General features: G+C 42.2%; 1 protein-coding gene across 1 annotated transcript in view; it reads right to left on the reverse strand.

Moving 5' to 3' along the window:
• camkvl (CaM kinase-like vesicle-associated, like) overlaps positions 1-22,830 on the reverse strand; it is a 42,941-nt gene extending 20,111 nt beyond the window's left edge. Inside the window, exon 1 of the mRNA XM_085259555.1 lies at positions 22,418-22,830. The gene's annotated coding sequence lies outside the window, so the exon portion shown is untranslated. The remainder of the gene's footprint in view (positions 1-22,417) is intronic.
• Between the last annotated feature and the right edge of the window lie 658 nt (positions 22,831-23,488).

Below are 23,488 nucleotides of genomic sequence, written 5' to 3' on the forward strand. Positions count from 1 at the left end.
CTTTTGACAAAAGTGTGTGTGTGTGTGTGTGTCTGTGTGTGTGTCTGTGTGTTTGCCTGTAGCTTACGCAGAATGATGACAGGCTTGTTCTTTCTGACACCAGAGCAGCCTGAGGCAGGACCTGCAGGCATACACGCACAGACACACACACACACACACACACACGCGCACACACACACACACACACACACACACACACACACACACACACACACACACTGTGCCTATACAACTATACAACTGTCAGACCGAATGATGGTTAGTGATAGCTTTTTCCAAGTGTGTTTGTGTAAGTAACTTTCTGACAAAAACTGACTTCATCCATGAGTCGGACACATACTGTGGCATACAAAATCACACACAGACGAGGAGCGAGCACTTCCTCCAGAGCGGAATGGAAAATCACAACAGAGCTCCACATGACAGTAAGTGAGAGCGAGACAGAGTAAAAGGGAGGTGAGTAGAGGATCATAAGCAAGTGAAAAAGTAGACTTCATGAATATATTATGCAAATCTATTGCATAAAACATGTTGGTGCATTTACACGTTTATAGTTTCTTCTCTCTCATAAAAGAGGAACTGTAAAAAATACATTTATACCAACAAAAGCCTGAGCCCCCACCTCCCCCGTTCGCTCTCCCTCGCCCTCTATTCATTCACTCCAAATTGTGGTTTTATTCATGTTGTGTTGCCTTGTCTGTTTTAATGCCTTCCTCTTTATATAAATACAAGTATTACGATGCAAAAACGTTGCTAATCTTGTTAAAGAAAACCCGAAGGCCTGATGGTAACGGGAAAATTGGGAGCTGGAGTTAATAAAATCACTGCTGTTCAGAAATACGGTAAACAAAGTTTAAAGGTAACGTGTCTAGATTTGAGCTGAATGCATAAACGCTGCCGTGACGTGTTTTCTATGGATTTTAACATTATAACATTTACATTATGTGCATGAGTCAGTTTTTCTGAACTGCAAATGTCTGTAAAAGATCTCATGGACATCGATAGCTGTTGAAACATTTCAGTGTAGATCAAGTCGGAGGACCAGCTGACAGACCAACTGTTAGTTTAGCTGGCAAACAACTTGGTGGTGCATCTTGTACTTTGCTTGACATTTGGTTACCCTAATCGATTGCTCAGCTGTTTGCTGTGACCAAGGTCAAAACAAATGCTACATTCAAAAAATCCTACGTGTTTAATCTTTGGATACTGTTTCGCAAAGATGCAGATATGACAAATTCATCTGTGGTTTTCAATATTAAAGCAAGGTGGGCAACTCCAGACCTCCAGGGCCGGTGTCCTGCAGGTTTTAGATGTGTCCTTGATCCAACACAGCTGATTCAAATGGCTAAATGACCTCCTCACCATGTCTTGTAGTTCTCCAGAGGCCTGGTAATGAACTAATCATGTGATTCAGGTGTGCTGACCCAGGGTAAATGGTAAATGGCTTGTATTTAGCGCTTTACTAGTCCCCATGGACCCCAAAGCGCTTTACACATCCAGTCATCCACACATTCACACACTGGTGATGGCAGCTACATTGTAGCCACCCTGGGGCGCACTGACAGAGGCGAGGCTGCCAGGCACTGGCACCACCGGGCCCTCTGACCACCACCAGTAGGCAACGGGTGAAGTGTCTTGCCCAAGGACACAACAACCGAGACTGTCGGAGCCGGGGCTCGAACCGGCAACCTTCCGATTACAAGACGAACGCCTGACTCTTGAGCCACGATCGGCCTCAAGATCTAAAACCTGCAGGACACCGGCCCTCGAGGCCTGGAGTTGCCCACCCCTGTATTAAAGGGTTCACCTAAGGTTTTGTGTCATTGATAAGGATGTCGAGTATAAGTTATATGTGAACCTTAAACTGTGTGTTGTAATAGGTGTACATTATAGTACCATTTTATCCATCCATCCATCTTTTTCTGCTAAAGCAGAATTACCTCCACCAGCCATTCCAGGGAAACACTGAGGTGAGGTGTTCCCAAGCAAACTGAAAGAATTAACCTCTCCAGTGTCTACTGGTTCTGCCATGAACCTCCTGCCCATGGGAACGACTCACATATCAGGCATCCAGGAGGCATCCTAGTCATATGCCTGAGCCACCTCAATGTAGATCTGTTTCTTGGCTGCTTAAACCGGCGTATATTTAACCGGTATTATAATGGACTGAAATTCTTGACTTTCCCAAATAATCAGTAACTATCTGACTCATCACCAGAAGTGAAATGCAATAGCCTTCTTTCCAGGGGCAGGTGTTGGTTGTATGAAATCAAGTCAAATGTTTAATTATTTTTCTGAGAATTCTGGCCTTGTTTTCCCACTAATCTCGTATTTCTTTCCCAGGAAGTCGAGATGTCTAAAAATGCTCACCCATGTGGGGATTAGTGCTTGGAAACTGCCAGCCTTACACTATAATGAACACAGGGAAAAGGACCTTTCAGACAACACTGATTTGTAATTGTAATTCTGTCAGCCTGACATTAACACAAGAGCATTACAAGCAATGTTTAGAAGCTGTGGGCTCCATTTGTCTGCTCTTATTTTGTCAGTAAATTTTCTGATTCTACAATAGGACATCTGCACAAATGAAAAACATCAACCATTACCAAGCATTTTATCATCAGTTTATTACATTTGTGCACTCACTAAAACGCATCGACACAAAAACCAAATCAGAGTCAGAGTCTCTGTTGAGACCAAGTGGCTTGTTGAACTTCACTTCTGTGTTTTCCAGCATTAATCAGAGCTTACAACGTAACAATAAAAGTGTGTGACACATTCTTCAAGTGTGTTATTAATTGGAGCTACTATACAACGCTTCCTCTTGATTGTGCTGTGTCTGTATCTTTGTCAGAGCAATAACCTCAGAACAGCAATTACAGAAATGAAAAATCAACAACAAGCCAAAATGTTTTATTAAGGGTTTCAGTAATGGATGCCAGTGTGGAATCACACGCTTAATGTTCACGCTTCCCTGCTAGGAAACATTTGCAAAATGCTCCAGTGCCAAACACAGAACCAAGAATTAAACGTCGCCTGTCAGCTCCTCACCCCGTCACACCGTGTCGACATGAAATGCTCGATCAAGCCAAAAGGACAGAGAGAGGATATGTTTCATGAGTTTGGGATCATGAAGGGATGCCGTAATACTCATAGGAAGACATGCAGGAAGCTTACGTGACGATCTTTTAGGCAGTGTGCAAGTGTGTACTGTACATGTGTGTTTGTGACTGGGTCACCAGGGAGGAGCAACAACCTCTGTCAAGTGGTTTTCCTCTAAAAAATACACAATGTGTCAAAACGCAGCTCCCTCTAGGGCCATGAGCTGATGCAACTTTTATCAACCAACGTGAATTCTCTGCGTGTGTTTGGGGCACTTTTGGTTACACTTAATCCACTTTCAGATGCTCAAGAGATGCTTATGTGGAGAGAGAGCTGTCATACACACACACACACACACACACACACACACACACACACACACACACACACACACACACACACACACACACACACACACACACAAATCCCTCTTCAGTCTTTGACAACACATACAGAACCACAAATGTACCTACCCAAACACCACCTACACGCACTCAGACACACAAAAGAAACACACATGCACACGTACTTTGCCACTGGACTTGTTATTATTCTCAGGTGAATAAATTAAACTGCAAAACCTTCTTTCCCAGCATCCATCGGTGTATGTGTCAGTGCGGACGTTAATGTTTTTGTGGGTATCTCCATTGATCACGACTGCATTAATTCATTCCTTTTGTGACCAAACATGGCCTTTGGACGCACCGCACAGAGTGCCTCTCCAAAAACCTGGACTTCAAATGAGAGGCTCAATCCACACCTCGCTTTGCAGGCACACACGCGCACATACACACCCACACACAATGCACACATACAGTAAACAAACTAAGACACAGTAAAAGAGACACGTAAAGATGTGCACAAAATTGAATGAAAAAACAAACATTTCTTGCTGGTTTTCCCAACCCGGCTGTTCTGCTAATTTTCATCAAAGCAACTGACTCCTTTTGCTCACTCCCCTCGCTTTCTCCTCCTCTGTTTACATCACGTGTTGCATGTCTACTGACTATGATGCCAGATAGTGATAGATTGAAGTAAATGTGCCTGTACGACCAAGAACAGAAGGTCACTTTGCTGCTGTGCATCAAAATAGCCCGTGTGTCTCATACAGTTATCCAAAGATTCTTCTTGACTGTTTTGAGCCAAACCTCGATCAATAAAAACTTCAGCAGGGAATATGAAATACAGCCTGTCGTGAGCTGTAACTCCTGGATCGACTGCAAGATGTTTTTAAAAAAAGGTTCCAAGCAGCGCTCTATTATGGTGACTTCATTTCATCAGTTATTAGACAGGAACAAAACATCTTGTGGCTGTAGATGGGCGCTTACTTTCATTACAGTAGCCTTTTATTTATTTATTTTTGCTAAATAATACAGTTGATGGTATGTTAAGCCTCACATTTCTGAATATTCCAGTGCATGTTAACCTGAAACAATCTGTTCAGCTTTTCCTCTCAGCCAAATTTGGCTTCTCATTATCTTCCCATGGGTTGTCTGTGAGTTTTCAGATTCTTAGTTTGTGCGAGGTGGCCGTAACATTTCTCCACTTCTGCAGTAATCTGCATCCCGAAGGCTTATCCCTCACACAAGCACGCATAGCTACATAATTCAATTCTAAACAAGGGGCATTTATAATTAAAAGGACAAAGGATGCAGCTGTTACATTTAAAATTTATTTATTATTTTTTGCAAATGGAAATGGTGGTAGCCGATTTGTGATGTGATGATATGAAAATATTATATCAGAAATGGGTTTAAGCAGAAAGAGAACCAAACACCATACCTTTGCTATAATAGAGGCACCTATTATGTACCATCTGAATGCAAATGCACAACCACTTGCACGCGTGCATGTCTGTGTGTGACTTGGACAAGCACAAGACTTGCGGTTGCTTGGTCTCAAGGTTTAAGTGGGTGAGACAGGGGTTAAGCGATGAGATAAAAAAAGATAATCAAGATGGGGAAAAAAAGAGAAATAAGAGGCAGCAAGGGAGAGGATGATGAGGATGATATATGGCTGCTAGCATGATCCAGTTTGGGCATATATTCAGGACAGATACGTAACTGCACACAGATGGCTCCTCCCCACACACACAGACACAGGTCAGAGAACCAGCACTTTTGTACTTGTATTGCACTCATAGTTAGACCACATCAGCCATATATATATATATATATACATACACACACACACACACACACACACACACACACACACACACACACACACACACACACACATAGTAAAAAAGTTCTACAGAATTTGTCTGTAAATTTATTACATTCATTTTATTTTGTATTGTGTTGCTGCCTGGCACATTTTTTCTTCTGTTACTGCATATCTTCCCAAGTCATGTAAGGATATAATAGACTGAAATAGATTTTTTAAAAAGCAGTGTCTCTCAGGCTGGCAGACTTTTATTGTACCTTTTAAGCTTCAACTTGTTCATAGGATTCACAGTAAGTGATGACTGATAGAATTAGCTTGAGGCTAATGCAGGCTCATGTACATTCTTAGCTTTGTGCATCTGTATGAAATATTAACCACATCCTCTAATGGGATTTCATTTGAAAATCTGGATATACATTGTATTCAACATAATGTCTGACTTGTACGCTTGTCACCACAATCAGGAGCGGATGACGATGAATGGGAAAGAAAAGATAGAGAGGGAAATGGGAGGCGGGCTATTGTGGTCAGAATGACAGCGATCCACTTGAGATGCCTCCAAATTAATTTTGGAAAATTTTGAGAAGTGATTGTACTCTGGTATTGGATAAGAGCCTTTACTGAAATTATTCACAAACTTTAATTTCTTATTTTCAAGACAGAAAAAGCACACAAAACAATGAGGCCTGAATTGATGAGACAAACAGACACAACTGGTGTAAAATAGACTAATTCTGCAGACCTGTCACAAGGCCGTCTTTTGTGGTTAGATTTACAGTGTAGATGAAGGCTGAGGATTCAGGTGACCCTGAATCCTCAGCCTTCACTTAGTTATGCTGCAATAGGTGTAGACTGGTGGGGGACTCCCATGATGCACTGAGTATTTCTTCTTCAGTCACCTTCCTCACTCACTATATGTTAGTACACCTCTCTGCATTGAGTCATACTTGTTATTAACCTCTGTCTCTCTTCCACAGCACATCTTCTATCCCGTCTTCCTTCTCTCACCCCAACCAATCACAGCAGATGGCCCCGCCCCTCCCTGAGCCTGGTTCTGTTCTGTTCTTCTTCCAAAGGGAGGTGAGTACCCTACTGGCCAACACCAGTAGGGTAAAGTGTCTTGCCCAAGGACACATCGACCAGGACAGAGAGCCCGGGGATTGAACCAGCAACCTTCCGGTTACAGGTGCGCTTCCCAACACCCCTGAGCCACGGTCGCCCCAATTGAACTGAGGCAAGAGAGGGTTATTTGTCCACATATGACACAACTCCATGGACTATTAATGACAGCTCAAGCCTTCCAACAGCAGCACAAACCACACTCTGTCTAATGACAAATGGCAGCCAGCTATTAAAGGACGAAACCATTATTTACTCACAGGTGAGTTTACCAAATTCAAACATTGCACCATCTATATACAACAAGCACTCTCTTAAATAAACATATATATTTTACTACTATTTATTAACAATTACATATTTTTTTTCTTAACCTTACACCAAAAACACCAAAAACCCATGTACAGACGTTCCCCGCACTCTCTTAACTCATGGCCTCTCTGCAACCTTGAAAAGGTTTAATTTGGTCAAACAGCCTGGACAGGACACCAAAAAGACAGGTGAGTAATCACATCTCAGCAAGAAACTTCTTTACACATAAATATTCCCCAGAGAGACAACAGCAGACTGTCTGACACCTCAGACACTTCACACCTCCTCTATTCACCCTGCTCACTCCTCCCCACCCCCAACAACAGCATCCAATACACACTCAACACAAGGCTCCAGCCTGTCTCTCTCAACCACCCAGGTTAGGAGGGAACTGAGGAGGATTAATGGCAAGAAGGCAGCGGGCCCAGATGGCATCAGCTCGAGGGTCGTCAGGTCCTGCGCGGACCAACTGTGTGGGGTGATGGAGCACCTCTTCAACCTGAGCCTGAGGTTGGGAAGAGTCCCACAGCTCTGGAAAACCTCCTGTGTTGTACCAGTGCCAAAGACTTCACGCCCCAAGGACCTCAACAGCTACAGGCCGGTGGCTCTGACATCCCACCTGATGAAGACCCTGGAGCGGTTGGTCCTGGCTCAGCTTCGGCGCCTAATAAGCTCATCACTGGACCCACTTCAGTTTGCCTACCAGCCCGGCATTGGAGCGGATGATGCCGTCATTCACCTCCTACATCGTTCCCTCGCTCACCTGGAGACCGCTGGAAGCACTGTGAGAATCATGTTCTTTGATTTCTCCAGTGCCTTCAACACCATTCTTCCCTCGGTTCTAAAGGACAAGCTGGAGAACTCTGGAGTGGACCATCACCTCACTACCTGGATCCTGGACTACCTCACCGACCGACCACAGTATGTGAGGACTCAGGGCTGTGTGTCGGACAGGGTCGTCTGCAGTACGGGGGCCCCACAGGGAACGGTTCTGGCTCCGTTCCTCTTCACCATCTACACTGCAGACTTCTCCCACAATTCCACCCAGTGCTTCCTGCAGAAGTTCTCTGATGACTCTGCAATAGTCGGCCTCATCACTGATGGGGACGACAAGGAGTACAGAGGACTGACTCAAGACTTTGTGGACTGGTGCCAGCTGAACTACCTCCAGATCAACGCCAGTAAAACCAAGGAGCTGGTGGTAGACTTCCGCAGGCACAAGCATTCTCCACTGCAACCACTGAACATCCAGGGTATGGACATTGAGGCTGTGGACAGCTACAGGTACCTTGGTGTTCATCTGAACAATAGACTGGACTGGACTCATAACTCAGACGCCCTCTGCAGGAAAGGGCAGAGCAGGCTGTACCTGCTGCGGAGACTCAGGTCGTTTGGGGTGGAGGGCCCACTCCTGAAGACCTTCTATGACTCTGTTGTGGCTTCTGCTATCTTTTATGGTGTGGTCTGCTGGGGCGGCAGCATCTCTGCTGGGGACAGGAAGAGACTGAACAGGGTGATCCGAAGGGCCAGCTCTGTTCTAGGATGCCCTCTGGACCCAGTGGAGGTGGTGAGTGACAGGAGAATGGCGGCTAAGCTGTCATCCCTGATGGACAACATCTCCCACCCCATGCAGCAGACTGTGACAGCACTGAGCAGCTCCTTCAGTGGGAGACTGCGGCACCCACGGTGTGGGACGGAGAGATTTCGCAGGTCTTTCCTCCCCACTGCTGTCAGACTCCATAATAAAGACTTTAACTGATCAAACACACACATCCATACATGTGCAATAATACTAAGTGCAATAATCTTTTCTGGCATCGTTGTATTTTTACTCAGTTGTATATAGCATTCGTATTCTATTTTTATCTTATTGTATATTTTTATTCTATTTTATTCTACTGTATATAGTATATTATTTTATTCTATTCTGTACAGCTGTGTACTGTATTTATTCTTATTGTATTCTAATTTTTGCGTCATAACTTTTGCACTGTCCACTTCCTGCTGTGACAAAACAAATTTCCCACGTGTGGGACTAATAAAGGTTATCTTATCTTATCTTATCTTATCTTATCTTATTTGCTCCTGGTAACGATTCTTTTCTCCTCACAGGGAACCGCCACACTTCTTAATGAGGAGCAGCTGTGCAGGTCCTGGAACAAAAGGCTACCTGCTAATGATTAAAATACTCAATACATATCCAATAAATAATTGAACTTCTTGTGTGCAAATGGTTGTAGGTGTGCAAATCTATGCTTAAAGTGCGGTGCCAATTAAAGTTCTAGTTAAAGTGCATTCAACAAAGTGCAAAGGTGCTCATAACGTGCTGTACAAGTTACCAGAGTAAAAATGGTACCGGTGTGGAGACCAAATGAAGCTGGCTGCTGGTTTCCTGTAGCAGTGACGTACGCAGCCAATCCTGTTTAAAAGGATTCTTTTGAACTAGGGAATTAATAATTCAAGTTTAGCCAAACATATTGCAACTCATTTCCAGCCGTAGAACTGAATTAACTCAACCAGATGCACTATTCGCTTTATCCATGTAAGCATACGTTATGAATAAATGAAGCAGGAAGCTGGTATAGATGCCAAACAGAAGAATGTATTGACCACAAGGTGCTAAATCCTTTTAAGGCCCATATATTCAAATGCATTCCTGGAATAGTCAGAAAAGATGTTATAAAGTACCTGAAGGAGATGTTTGTTGAAATGAGGGAGGAAGAAGCAAAGAGGGTTAATTGAGTGCGAAAGGAAGCGAGAAGGAAACAACTCTAGTGGGAAAAAAGAATAAACATTCGTGCTACACTAGCATTCGGGGGATAAAACACGATTGTGATAAAGATGACAAGAAAAAGGAAGAATGAAGGATGGAGGCAAACATGGAAGATGACAGATGTGAAAAGTGTGAGGGAGTCAAAGTGAGAACTCTTCCGTGAGAAAGTCAGGAATGTGCGTATGTGTGCAAGGAGGAGAAAAGAAAAACACTTTTGTGAAATATTCAGTGCGATAAAAGACTTATAGAAGCAAAATCCCCTCCCCCGAGAGAGAGAAAGGAGAGGAAGAAAGGGGAGGAGGAGCAGAGAAGAGGAGGAGAAGGGAGCAGTGATTGAAGTTTTGGATAAGAGTCATAAGGCTGGAGACCATTTCAACAGAGGTCTCGGCTGTGAAGCTTTGTGTAGGACTGTCAGGGCCTTCTCTATTTTTAAACAGTGAGTGGGTCCTGCTCACACCTTATAGCATCAGTATACCTGTCGAGCTTACTGGAGGTAACTTCATGTAGAAATTTGCTGCTAGATGATAGTTTTTGTGGAGAAAAGAAAACAACTTCCAGTTAAATAATCATGAGCTCTTTGTGTTTTCACTGGCACTATTTTCTCAGGGAGACAAAAGTGCAAATACAACTGCAGTTCACACACTGAGGTTCCCTGTCTCAACATACAGCTTTAGGAAACTGGGAATTATATATGTGTTTGGTCGAATATGTCAGAGGAATTGCTTTTCGGATCAGGTTTATTGGCAAGTCTCTGTGATTGCAGCAGCCATGGCTGAAAGCTGTGTAGTGTCAGTCCATCCATCTCTCAGAATGTAAGTGTCCTTCTCATGGATTCTTTAGGAATACCTTAAAGCATTTTGGACACAAATATTGACATGAACAGAATGATTTTTGGTGTTCAAAGGTCAAGGTCACTGCCATCCTTTTTTTGTGAAGATATTATATATGATTATAAAATATTATAAAAGCAACATGTCTTGTTTTGGGATTTGAGTAAGATACACTTGCAATGTACACTATATGGACAAAAACACACATACAGGAGCTGCTTAGCCATGAGAAACCAAGCTACCAAGCTCTCTGTGCACAGTCTTTGTGCTGATGTTAATGCCAGAGGAGGTTTGTAGCACTGCAGCTGGCAACCCCGCTCTACAACCTTACACAAACTGCCACTTGCTGAGCTGCTGTGGTTCCTAAACATTTCCAATTCTACCGCTTACAGATCACGAAATATCTAAAAGACATTTCACAAACTGACTGGCTGCAAAAGTGGGATCATATTACAATACCATACTCAAACTCTGTGAGCTTTTCAGAGCAAGTCATTCTATAACAAAAATGTTTGTAAAAGCAGCCTGCGTGGCTCGGTGTTTAATTTCATACACATGTGGCAATGGGACTGAAAACAGCTGAATTCAAAGAATAATCTAACTCCTGGCATGGTAGAGTCAATAAATTGGTCTGTTGCCTTGTTCTGGACAAAAAAAAATGAATGTAATTGTCATCAGCCTGAGCTGTAACTTATGTTGTTTCAGAACAATAATAATTTCATGATCCATCTAAACGAAGTGCTTTAAGTTGCCAAAACTGAGCTTTGAAAGCGTCATACTTCGTTTGCCAGCTGTAGCGCAGCCAGAAACATTGTGGTGGCATAAAGACTTAGGTACTGTATTATTTTGCTGAAATTGGCAACGATTACCATTACATTAATTCACTCTTACAGGCAGCAGTACAAACAAACTGAAAATAAAATCATAACACCTCGTGAAGGCCACGGTGACAGCCTGGCACTCGCCAGCAAGCAAAACAGTTGGACCACAGAATGAAAATAGCCTACCTGTGATGACGACACTGCTAGTATTTGAATCATTTTACTACGATCCAGTTTTGTGAGTTGTCTTTCAGTGAGGGCTTTCGCTAGTACTGTGATAGCACCTTTATTCAGCTGATAGTTTGAGAAGAGGCTCAGTTTGGCATGTAAGGTGTCATGGCTTTAAAACTAGATGCTGTGTTGGGGGACAAATCTCCTTTAAAGTATACACATGATGGAAATCAAGCCATCAAGTCAAAGAGTATTCCTTCCCTCTTTACATATCCTTTTGTTTAAAGCTAACAGAAACAACGACATCTCTGGCTAACAGTGGTTATTATGGGAGCTAAAAGTTAAAGTGGAATTTGACAGGTGGGTGAATCCTATATTCTGCTCTAGGGAGGTACTGCATGGGAATAAGACACATAATAATAGCCTAACATGAATGTGCTATTTCCGTTTATTGAATAGCACTTGCTGCCCTGACCCCTGAATATTCTGGATCTCTTCCTCCTCGCCTGTACTTTCTTGCTTATAGCTAGAAAATGAACTTATACCAGACTGACTTCTTTTCCTGGGAAATACACCAAGTCTGTCTTTAGCTGGCACTCATGCATTGCCATATTTTACCACTTAAAACAAATACCCTTGATCCTCCTCATCAGAGCTAACTATATATATAAGCACCATGACTGCACCTTTATTGACATCTGCAACACAAACGTGTGACATGGATGAGAAGGAAAAAAGAACAAGTGCTGACTGAACCATCTCCTTGGCTCTAACTGGAAAGACCGTCAGGCTGCTTCAGGATCAAGTTCGATTGTTCCATCAAGTTCTACCTTTTTCTGAGAAAAGGATAACAAATAAGCTGTTGTATAAGAAGGCCCAGGAAGGGTCTTCAGCCAGTGTTAGTTTCTCACATTGCATTTGAACAGAAACTTTAATTCTGTTAATTAAAGAAATTTGTTGGAGGAGGTATTTAACAACTATAGAAACTCAGCATTAAGGAAGCAAGCAGTGACTACACGGTGGGTCTTTTTCCCCATCAGACCTGCTGCCCCAAAATTAAACAGACTTTCCATGAATGTAGAGTGAATTCATTTACTCTACAATCATGGACACACCTAGAACAAAAGAATCACATTCACATACCCACAGCTTAAACACACACACACACACACACACACACACACACACACACACACACACACACACACACACACACACACACACACACACAGGCTCTATAAATACAGTGAGGAGGTAATGTTCATCTTGTAAAGTAGGCGGATTAACTGGAACCAGGTCAGAGCAAAGGCAGAGTATGCTCTAGCTTTTCTCCAATTTAGCTGCTTTCTCACCATTTTTCTTGCTATTGCTGTTTTTGATGAGCCAGACTGCAATAGTTATCTCCTGCTCCCCCGCAGCTACTTGTTTCTTCGCTCAGTGCCATGTCTCTTTAAAGGCAAGCAAGAGACCACTTGTCAATATTTGTGAGGGTTTTCAATTTTGTGAATGGATTATGCAGCATGCATACTGACATGTTCAATTATTCAGCCATTAGACTATATACACTTTTCTCTTTTTTTCCTTTTTACATAACAAGAGCACTAACAGTGCTTTCTCTCTGGATAAGGACAGAGTGGAGATAAATAGCTGGAAGCAGGATGTTGCCAATGTATCATTAATATAAACGACATTTTCTTTGATGAGCTCGGTTGTGTATCATTGGCACAAACAAAGCACCAATGTGCTCTATTTCACACTAACCTTTAAACTGGATTTTCCAACATAATAATTACAAAAACAACAATTCTATAAGTATTTTTCCATCCTGTCTAGGATAGAAAAATACTTCCAAGCTTGGATTGTAAATCATGTAGATGCACCTGCTTAAAGCGAGTGAATATGTGAAGTGAGTAGAAGATTTTAAGGCCAGGCATATCTGTTACCATCAATACCTTTCAAAATCTGAGTGTCTCTTACTGAAGGCTAGATGCATTAAAGTAATCACCGGGGAGCCTCTGTAATGGAGCAGAGTGAGAGAGCATAGCAGGAGCACAGACAACAAAGAGGGGAAGCCAAGAAAAAGTAAAAGCCAAAGGGTAAGGAAAGGAAGGAGATATGGTTGGGTGACAAGAGGATGAGGAGAAGGCTTGATTTTCATCCCATGAGTCATTCAGAATATAAAGAATGAACTTCACTGAGGAAATCTGCCTCTGTTTCTAACCACCTCAGTATTAAACTCATCCATCCTAAGAGAGGGCAATATAGAGAAAAGAGAGGAGGGAGGAGGAGCGAGATACTGGGAGAATCTGCGTCTGCCGAGCAGTCATCTTTCACCTGTAGCTAGCAGAGACTTTGGCTTGCATAATGCAATGTGAGGATAAACCCTCTTTTATGGCCAGCTGAGCCAATAAATCTGGATCAGTTCTGAACTCCCCCCACCATCCCACCGTGCCCGTAGTTGTCTGTCGGCTGCTGAACGATCCAAAAGCGATTCCTAATTTCTTTATTTGTAATTCTTCTTGAAGCTGCCTTGAAACTAAACACTATACATTACATGCATCCATGCATTCGGCCACAGTGCAGAAAGTGGAGACACTCAGTGTGTCCCCTCTGGTGTAATGAAATCAGCACTTCAAATTTACCTTATTTTCCCAGTATGCTTAATTGCCTGCATCTGTCTCCCTCTACGCCAACCGTTCCCTCTGGTTCAAAGTCCCTAACATAATTGTTTTCAATTAAAATGTGCTGTGCTGCTATAGTGCTATTCAGGGGGACAGTTACCAGGATGTGAGGGGTAGTAGCACTGGCAGCCATCATTACGATCAGATGGGGAGCAACAGTTGAAGGCCTGATGATGCAGTGGCTTGTTGGATCCATCGTTACGACAGCTTGGGGTGTTACATAAGGGGTGATGCAGACAGGGCTGGTGAAGGAAGAACAAGTGATGAATCCCAAATAGGGCAAGCAATAAATGAGTGTTCCTTATGATGACGAGGAAGTAGTAAATGACACTTATGGGCAAGTTTGATGGTACTTCTGGATTTTCTTTATAGTCTCATCTTTACAGCAGTGAAGGACTACAGTCGGTGAGGTGGGGAACTTTCTGTTTTCCATTTGCACCCTTTGTGTCATTTTCTGATCTGTGCCTGTTTGCTGGCCCAGATTCTAGCCCAGTTTTGACTCTTTTTTTGCTGAACTCAAAGAAAATGTTGGGCCCCGGTTTTAGCTCTGTTCAGTCTTCACTAGCACGAGTAAAACCCCGACGAACAGGTGAGTGGGCTCAGATAAGGCAAAATTGGGCCACATGATGTGTGTTAGAGATTGCTGCTTGGCCTCCAGAGGGCTATTTGGTGGAGGGAAAACGACACGAGTTTCATTGTCTCCCCACTTCGTCCCACAAGGCCGGTGCAGTTCTTCTCACAGCAGTGTAATGACATAGATAAATATGAAGAAGTGGAGAAAATATGAGACAGAGGAAAGTGAGAGCAGGCCTGAGGTTGAAGAGAAAGATGATCGAAGAGAAGCTGAGAAAGGAAATATTAGGAAAAGCGAAAAGAAAAAAAATGAGGGGAAGAGGAGATGGAAAAATGACAGATGAAGACGCAGAGGACAATATACACAGGATCTTGTAATGAAAGCCGCTCTAATGAAGTACTCTCTCTGTCTGTCTCCATTCTGTCTGTATTACCCTTCGCTCTAATCTATCTTTTTCTTTCCATGTCCCCCTTTTTCCCTGTCGCTTCAAATCCCTCTCTCTCTTTTCCCTCCAACACTGGAGAGCACCGGGGACTGGATAACTCATTACTAATTCATAGTTTCTCTCCATATATTACAAGGCCTTGAATACTGGTTAATTAAGTATCCCACAACAAAGTGAAGAAAAACCATCTTTTATCTGTATGATTAAGCTGCCTGCAAACATCCAGCCTTGAGAGGGTCTCTTGCTTGTCTTTTCAAGTTGGTATATTTTAGTGCAAAAGTCAGATATCTTTGAGAAAGGTCAGCAAACATGCTGTGTTTTCTTACTGAGGGTAATTCTTAGCGAACTTTTGAAACACTGAGAAGAAAGCAGTGTAGATTAGATGTGTTGCTATCGCCTTGGGTAAAATGAATAGACTTTATTAAAATGAAATGAAGTCATATATAAGCCATAAAACAACACCATGCATAAAACACCAGAGTAATGAGAAAGCATATTTACGGTGTTATTGTGTAACATTTCAGGAAGTATACACTTTCTCTGTTTGACCCTCTCTATACGTAAACCTTGGACTTAATTTCATCAGCGCAACACGGCTCATCTTACATTGCAGTAAATTGGTCACATTTACGAGAGCTTATCCATCTCGTTCTGTCCTGATGAGTCAGTGAGGATTTTGCAGGGTTACGCTGGCACAGGTTGACAGAAGGTATCAGACGCATTGGTAGAATTTTATTGATTCTTTTAGTCAGAGTTTTAAATGTTGTGTTTTCTCTGTTTTTCTGATGTTTTTTACCACTGCAGAGAGGAAAACACATCTATGTGTGTGTGTAGGTGCGTCTGTTTATGTGGGGAACACAGCTGTTCCTTCCTTGGAGTTTTGGATTGGTAAAATGTGGTGAAACTCTTTTATTATCTCTGAATCTACATTTTAGATATTCCCAGAGGAATTTGGCTCAGATTTGGCGAACACGTTGCTGGGCCAAGGATTTGGTTTTGGCATAAATATTTTGGCTGCAGTTTATCCACTTTTTTTTTTTTCCCAGGGTTTGATTTACAAATGCGCAGCATGACAATCTATACAGCAGGCACTTTAGTTTTTATTTTCTACAGTTAAGTAAGATCAAGCAGACTACTGAAAACTATTCAATGTGTTTCTTAGCTCCACTGGGAGTGAGGATGAAGGACAGCATTAAAAATGAGAATATCAGAGGGACAGCTCAGGTTGAGACAAAGTTTGAGAGGCAAGGCTGAGATGGTTTGGACATACACAGAGGGATAGAAGATACTGGACAGAGGATATTGAGTAATGCACTCGCAGGCAGGAAGGAAAAAGGGATACAACAGAAGAAAATGCAGAGAGTTGGTGTAACAGAAGAGGATGCCGGGGCGAGATGGAGGCATATGAGCCGCTCTGGTGAGCCCTAAAGGGAGCGGCCGAAAGAAGAGAAAGGAGAGAAAGTGCCTCAGCTTCTTCCATTTGCAGGTTAGCAGTTTGTTTGCTTGTTTCTTTTAGAATGACATCTCCCGGTTCTGCTGTTTATAACTGCCCCCTTTTATTGGCTAGGAAGGAATCAGATTTCAAGAAAAATATCTCATTGCCATTCAATGTGACGGACAGCAAGTTTGGGTGAAGCTGCTTCTCACTTCCCACTTCAAGCACTTCCCTTTCCAACCTGCAGCAGCCATATCGATTGACAGTCATAGATTACATATAAGATACAGACGTAACATCCATAAACTGTGTCACACAGGCTGAGATAGTCTAGCTGATAATTAAAGTTCTACAACTGTGGTTTGTTTTCCCCCTTGCTGAGGTTCATTTGTGCAGATATGAACACAGTAAGCACACTAGGATGTGGCCCGAAACAACTGCAAATAAACTCCAGAATTACTAAGTTTATGGTGTGAATGTGATCTGACCTCGATCCAAACTAACTGCACGGTGTATGCTGCAAGTCTGAGATAAAGAACATCCCATAGCCACGTATGCTTTGTATTCTGGGATGTCTACTATAGATGTGCAAAGGTGTGCACAGGCTGGCAACTAGCTGTAAAGTAAACTTCATTCTTCATTTTCTCCAGTAGTCCACAGCAGCTTTTTCCTGCATTTATGTTTGCTGCTCCCACCCAGACACATCTGTCCAATGAGCGGACTCAACATTCTCACATGGTTCGTAGTGGCAAACCCTTCTCCCTCTCTATGTGAAAAGAAACCAAATCACTGGGAAAAGCTATAAGTTTACAAACTTTAACTGATTTGGTCCAGAGTAAACAACCTATAGATGTGAAAACGCTTTAAGAAAATGCTAGAATCTCCCTCACAGACACTGGAGTCCAAATAAAAGCTTTCTTTATCTCATAGCAGACCATATTATTTATGAGATAATTCCTTTAAATAAAAATCCTCCATAGGGTGCCAGCAGCACAAACACAGCTGACAGGTCCAGTTCAGTGGCGGTGACAGCTCAGCTACAGCTGCCAGTGTCAGCACACCTGTCAATCAAAACCAAATTTTAAGTACTGCACAGGATAGGTTATAGAAAATATTAACAACAGAGAGTTGTTATTAAAGGGGAAATTAACTATAGAGATGAGTCTATTTTTTGCACCTGGCTGTAAAAATGCTGCATGGACATGCAGAAGTTTGGCATTACAACGACGTGGGTCATTGGAGTCACTCGAGTGGCCATTAAAATAACTGATTTTGGCACTTCTACAATGGCTTTATTTGTCAGCCTTGAGCTTACCACTTGTTAACAACAGGTTGGAATATTAATATTAAGCCTTTCTCTGTTAAGGACAAATATTCTGAGAAATGTTCAGCCATCCAATCCAGTTGACAGCAGCAGATCTCAGGTTGTAGATGACATCTGTGATTTTAGTATAGACAGTGCCCTATTATATCATATAATACTGTATATACTTTAGTACAGCATATACTACATACCTTTTTATGAACTGAACTTAAATTCAGATGAAATTTGTGGTCTGGTCTATTTGAGCATCAGTTTATTAATTGTCATGCACAATAACTAGAATATTAATCTCACAAGGGGAACTGCATCTGATGAAACATCAGGCATTTCATTTGGATCGCCTGCGTTAGCTGTACATTAACGAATGAATAGAATATGCAGTCACCGTGCAACCCAGTATCACGGCAAAAGAAACACCGGTCCACCATGTCCATTTCACACTTTGCCTCTCCAAAACATGGAGAAGATGTATTTCCAGCAAGGAGAGATAATATTTGTAAAGCCATGAAGCTGGTAGTGAGCTAAAAACATATTAAGTACAGTCCATGGTAATTGTGAGAAATGAATAAGCTAGTCGGCTAATATGTCCATATATGTAAATGTGTTAATAATGTCTGTTTAAACATTTTCCTGTGATTATTTTCATGTTGGCTTGAAATAAAGCGTCTCTTCTGCACGTGTGTACATTTCATGTTTGGGAGAGGCAAAGTGTGAAATGGACATGGTGGACTGGTGTGTCTATTAAATGCTTTGCTGTGATATCAGGTTGCACCATGGCATCAGACATTGGGCATTCTGAAGCTGCAGTGTTGGCTTAAGTTACCATATCTGGATAAAAAGGTGAGGTGCTAGGTTATTAGTTGAACCTGGCAAGCTTGGTTAGCAAACCACATCTATAGCATGGGCACATTGCACGGGCTAATTAGCATGAAGTAAACTAGATAACTGAAGAAAATTGTGCATAGGTTGTATTACACAGAAGTTCATGTTATATGCATATGTCAGCTAATCCCATTGAAACTGTTCTAAAAGGCGACAAATGCAGAAGAGAGGTCCAGCTTGGTGACCTGTTTGGGGCTAAAGTAAGCTAGGCTACTGGATACAACTGCTACTACCACTACTGATACCATGTTTCTGTATTATATTACACAGACCACTTTTTTAGTAGTTTTTTTTGGTGCTGCATATTTTATTAAATTGAAAATATTTAGCAAATTGACATCTTTTTCTTTGTTTTTACATATTTTGTGCCGTGTTCAGCCAAGTGCAACAAAACTTGTTCCTTGCACAGAGTCTGTCTCTCTCTCCCTAGAACTCTGTGTGTCTGCAAACCCGTCAATCAAGGCAGCCTGCCCTCGAACTTCACGCTGACCAGTAAAACTCCAGGATAAGTTATAAAATTTTCAGAGGTAACTTTCCATAATGGCCAAAAGCTTTTTTCTGGTTCATTTTCCAGTCCTGTATTCTGCTGCATTAGCCATATATTATAATATGTACTTTTGACATATAACTAGACAGACAGACATTTAGAGTTCAGCAAGGGACAGAAGGCTCAGCTGCAGACTCAGAGAGCAGATGACATGGGAGTATGAGAGAGCAGGATGGCAGAAGATGAGCAAGGATGGCAGGACATTAGAAACCTCTGGCACCAAACTCAGTAAAGGAGAAAAAACACAAGCATATGCTGTGTGTGCAGTTTATCCTGAAGCTCATGCTTATGTAACATAGGTAGCATGTGTGCAGGAAAAAAAACAAGTTTTTGATTTGACTATTTGCTGTCAAACTTTTTTCTATCTATTCAACTTTCCGGTAGCCCGGTGTTTGCCACAGACACTGCCAAATTCTTCATGACAACAAGTCCCGGGGGGCACGTAAGGATCATTACTGCCTACCAAATATAGTGACAGAGAGCGAACACGAAGGGTCCTTAAAGTCATGTTGATGGATCTCCTGCAACCACCATATATAATCTGTGAGGGCTGCCGTGATGGAAAAGCTCTGTGGTCATGGACATGGCCGTTACAGATTGCACCAAAGTCTGCGACTCTGTTCTGAGCAGCAGACTCAGAGGGAAACATTCAGAATCAACCAGAATCAGAGGGTGTTTACAGCATCCACAGTTATCAGCTACTATTATGGCATACCATTACTTTATAATGGGATATTGATGCCCACAATACACCAGCATCTACCTATTAGGTCAGCTATTGATGAAATCATAAATCTGTAAAATTGCCTGCAGGGGCAGATAAAACCGGATATGCGGCGCTCTCTCCCCAACATTCTCCACCCTTATTAATAAACAACATTTACTTTTTCTATATTTAAGGATTTTCCTTTTTAGTTGCACATTTCCTTTAACCTTTCGCTTCATAAAGAAATACTTGGGCTGATGTGTCGGTATTTCAAGCAATCCTTCCTTCTGGTTTAAGGTAAAGCAGAGGAAGCGAAACATACAGTATGTGTTGTGTAACACTGTTTATAACCCACCAGCAAAGTGCACCAATTTTAAACAATCAGTTTCTCATTGAAGAAATGCTAAAATATTTCAAAAACAACATAAAAATACTCGCTTTCATATATTCTGAAGATAAAAAAGAAGCTCACAGCCAAACAAACGTGATCAAATTATAAAAAGGCTCAGTGGAGGTAAAGCAGGTCAGCACTCAGATTTAAACTGTGTCCCCGACAGTTACGTGCCACATAAACTGCACATGACTAAATGTTACATCTCAGTTTTTATGTTACAGTAAGCTGATTTATACGCAACTCGTCGTCCTTGGTTCTGCAAACATTTCTGACTGCATGTCACAGGTCCGCCGGATGAAAAGCTTCAAAATGAAACCTGACTTTTAAAAGGCAGCGTTCGCTGTTGTCTGGATGCAGGGCACAACCTGAGCCGCAGCTTCCATTATCAAAAAAGCAGGTTGGTGACTGACAAAAAACAACAACGAAAAAAAGTAAATGCACACAGATACACCTGATTACACACATCCCGTGTATCAGTGAAACCACCTTTGTTTGGTTGGGAACGTGAAGTGTTGGCTTGTCAGCTTTTTGGCTTGTCCAGCTAAATCCGAGCACGGCTGCCTTTTCACGATGAACAATACAATGACAAAACTCACAAGCGATGTGAAAGCCTTTTGTGCTTTAGGCTGGAGCTTTTCTCTACAAACTCTAAACGAGGTCTCAAGAGATGCATTAAAAAATTTACAGGTTTAAGGGACAGTGGCCACAAATGAAAGAGCAGTGGGTGGTGAAATGAAGGCTTGGAAGGATGAATGAATAAAGAAATAACTATAACTATATATATAACTATACCGACAGTGCATATTGTGAAGCTGACAGCTCAGCATGCAGGTGTGAACTGTGTGAGATGTGATGCTTGAAACGTTATTTTTTGCCTTGTTACATAAAATCAAAGCGCGCTAAATCTAGAGAGTAAAAGAAACTGTGTTGGGAAATACACAGCAGCCCTTACAAGTCAAATGAGATGAATATGTAAACATCCACATTTTTTTCCTTGGCCACTGTGTTTGCTTTCTCAGCTCAGCAACCTCTTTTACTCTGTCTCTCTCTGGGGTGCAGTAGTGTAGCAGCATATACATGGATTTCTCTCATGTTTTCTCCACTCTGCCAGCCCACTTTATCAAACTGCAGGAGCTCACATTAATGAAGTTAATGAGGCCAGCAGGGGGTGGCCTCATAAAAAATAAAATTAAATATGATGTACTATCCATTGTGTCTTTAATAAACTCTTTATCGGTTTCAATATATTTGAATAAAATTATTCAAACAGTACATTTGCATTTGCTGTCCCTTTTATGAAAAAGTGGTGCTCTGTGAAGGCTGTGACTGGCCACTACATTAAATGATTTCTGCAGTCACTCTCAAAGCATTTGAGCATAATCACTTATTTGAAAAGCCCACTTTAAACGTAATCAGCCACCTTGATTCAGCATAAAACTCATAATGCTGACTTAGTAAGTGTAGAAATGCATGGTTAGAAAAAGAAAAAACCTGGTAAACCTAGAGCTGGATACGGTTTAGCAGAGAGAGAGAGAGAAAGGATGTGAGGATGAATATGTGAAGGTTTTAGGTTGTTTTTCTTCTAAGGGGGTCTCTTAATTTTACTCAAAACTAATACAGCTGCTGTGCTGGGAGCGTGAAAAGGATGAGCTGCACTTGTAAAACACCTCTCTGACGAAGAGCTTTGAACGCTCTCACTTTTCCTTAAGCGTATTTTCCAGACTTTTGTTGTAGAACTGTTTAAGGTTCAGTAGCATGAGGACGAAAACTTAATGCAGCAAGTTACAAACGTCCAACACCGTCGTTTGTTATTACTCTTTTAAAAAGTCGTTGTTACTTGTTAGATGTAATCTGTTCCTTCTGTTTTCATTATGGGACGAGAAGAAGCCAGTAACGCTGTATGAGTCCTGCTGGTTGCCACTTTGGAGATTATCGCTGCAGCTGCTTTACGCACGCTGGCTGCACCGCGCACGTCGGCAGTAACCGAAGAAGCAGCGCGCCAGGAGAAAAGGAAAGAAAGCGTCTCTTTTATCTAATCTTTTATTTAATTACTGCTTCCTAGCAGCCACGCAGGATACAATACGGAGACATGAAATTAATTCGCGTTTGTCATTTGAAGTTTGAAGCCTTACCTTGAGTTGTCGCGGCTCGGAAGAAGTGCGGGTGCGCGTGTTTGAAGCCCCCTGTCCAAAATGGAAAGTATCGTCCTACTTGTTACTTGGGAATAAATTAATGGTTGAATAACACTTAAAATGGCTTTTAAACCGACAGAGTCAGCGAGGTGAACTGCAGCTCCTGCTCTGGCACGACTGTCTGAGAATTAGTTTGCTTGCTTCTGACTGCCGCCCTCCCTCCCACTCGCTCGCTCGCTCACTCACTGTCTCCCACCCATGAGAAATAAATAATCTTTCATCTCTCTCTCTTTCTCTCTCCCTCTCTCTATGAGCACAGCAGGTGGGCATCTTTGAATAATGTGAGATCATTTTTAAAGGCTGCTCGAGGCCCAACTGTGTGTCCCGCACTCCTCTCCAAACACTGCGTGCTTTCACGGTTAAACAAAACTGTGCTGATCATAAGATTTTTCTCCGGCTGTCCGGTGTGTGCAGGCAGCGGATTGGGAGTGGCCCGGATTAAAACCGTGGGATTATATCTAACATTCATTTCATCTCACGCACTGGAAGTACGCTGGTGGACAATGACATCAGCCTTTGGCAGACTCAAACAAACAGACAGATTCACGTGGGTAGGGATGGAGAGAAAGACAAGGGAAAGGAGAAAAACAGAACAATGGATGAGAAAACTAGGGAAAGAAAGCCTTTCACCTCTCAGATTGAGCCAAGAATATGAATCTTTATAGAAAATCAATCAAAGCAACGGGGCGTGCGGGGCACAGAGGGTCACCAGGGTGAGATATTCCTGGGGTGAGTGTATTACTCTGGCTAGTGTGCATGTGTGTGTGAGTGAGTAGTGGATGCATACACAGAGCCAAGTCCGTGTATGTGTGCCTGCATACTGACAGATGGCTACTGTAATGACGCAGGAACTAAATACTGGGTTTCTATGCGTCTGTGAGGTCGCCTGCCTGCTCGTATATGTGTGTTTGTGCATGTATGTGTTTGAGGGGGAAAAAGAAAAAAAAGAACTGCATGTGTGTGTGCATGTGTGTGTCTGTGTGTGTGTGTGTGCATGTGTGTGAAGGAGAA

This window comes from Mchenga conophoros, linkage group LG20 (genome assembly GCF_057382185.1).
Source record: "Mchenga conophoros isolate Kocher_MC1m ecotype Shallow Benthic linkage group LG20, M_conophoros_male_GT1.1, whole genome shotgun sequence".
Classification (NCBI taxonomy): domain Eukaryota; kingdom Metazoa; phylum Chordata; class Actinopteri; order Cichliformes; family Cichlidae; genus Mchenga; species Mchenga conophoros.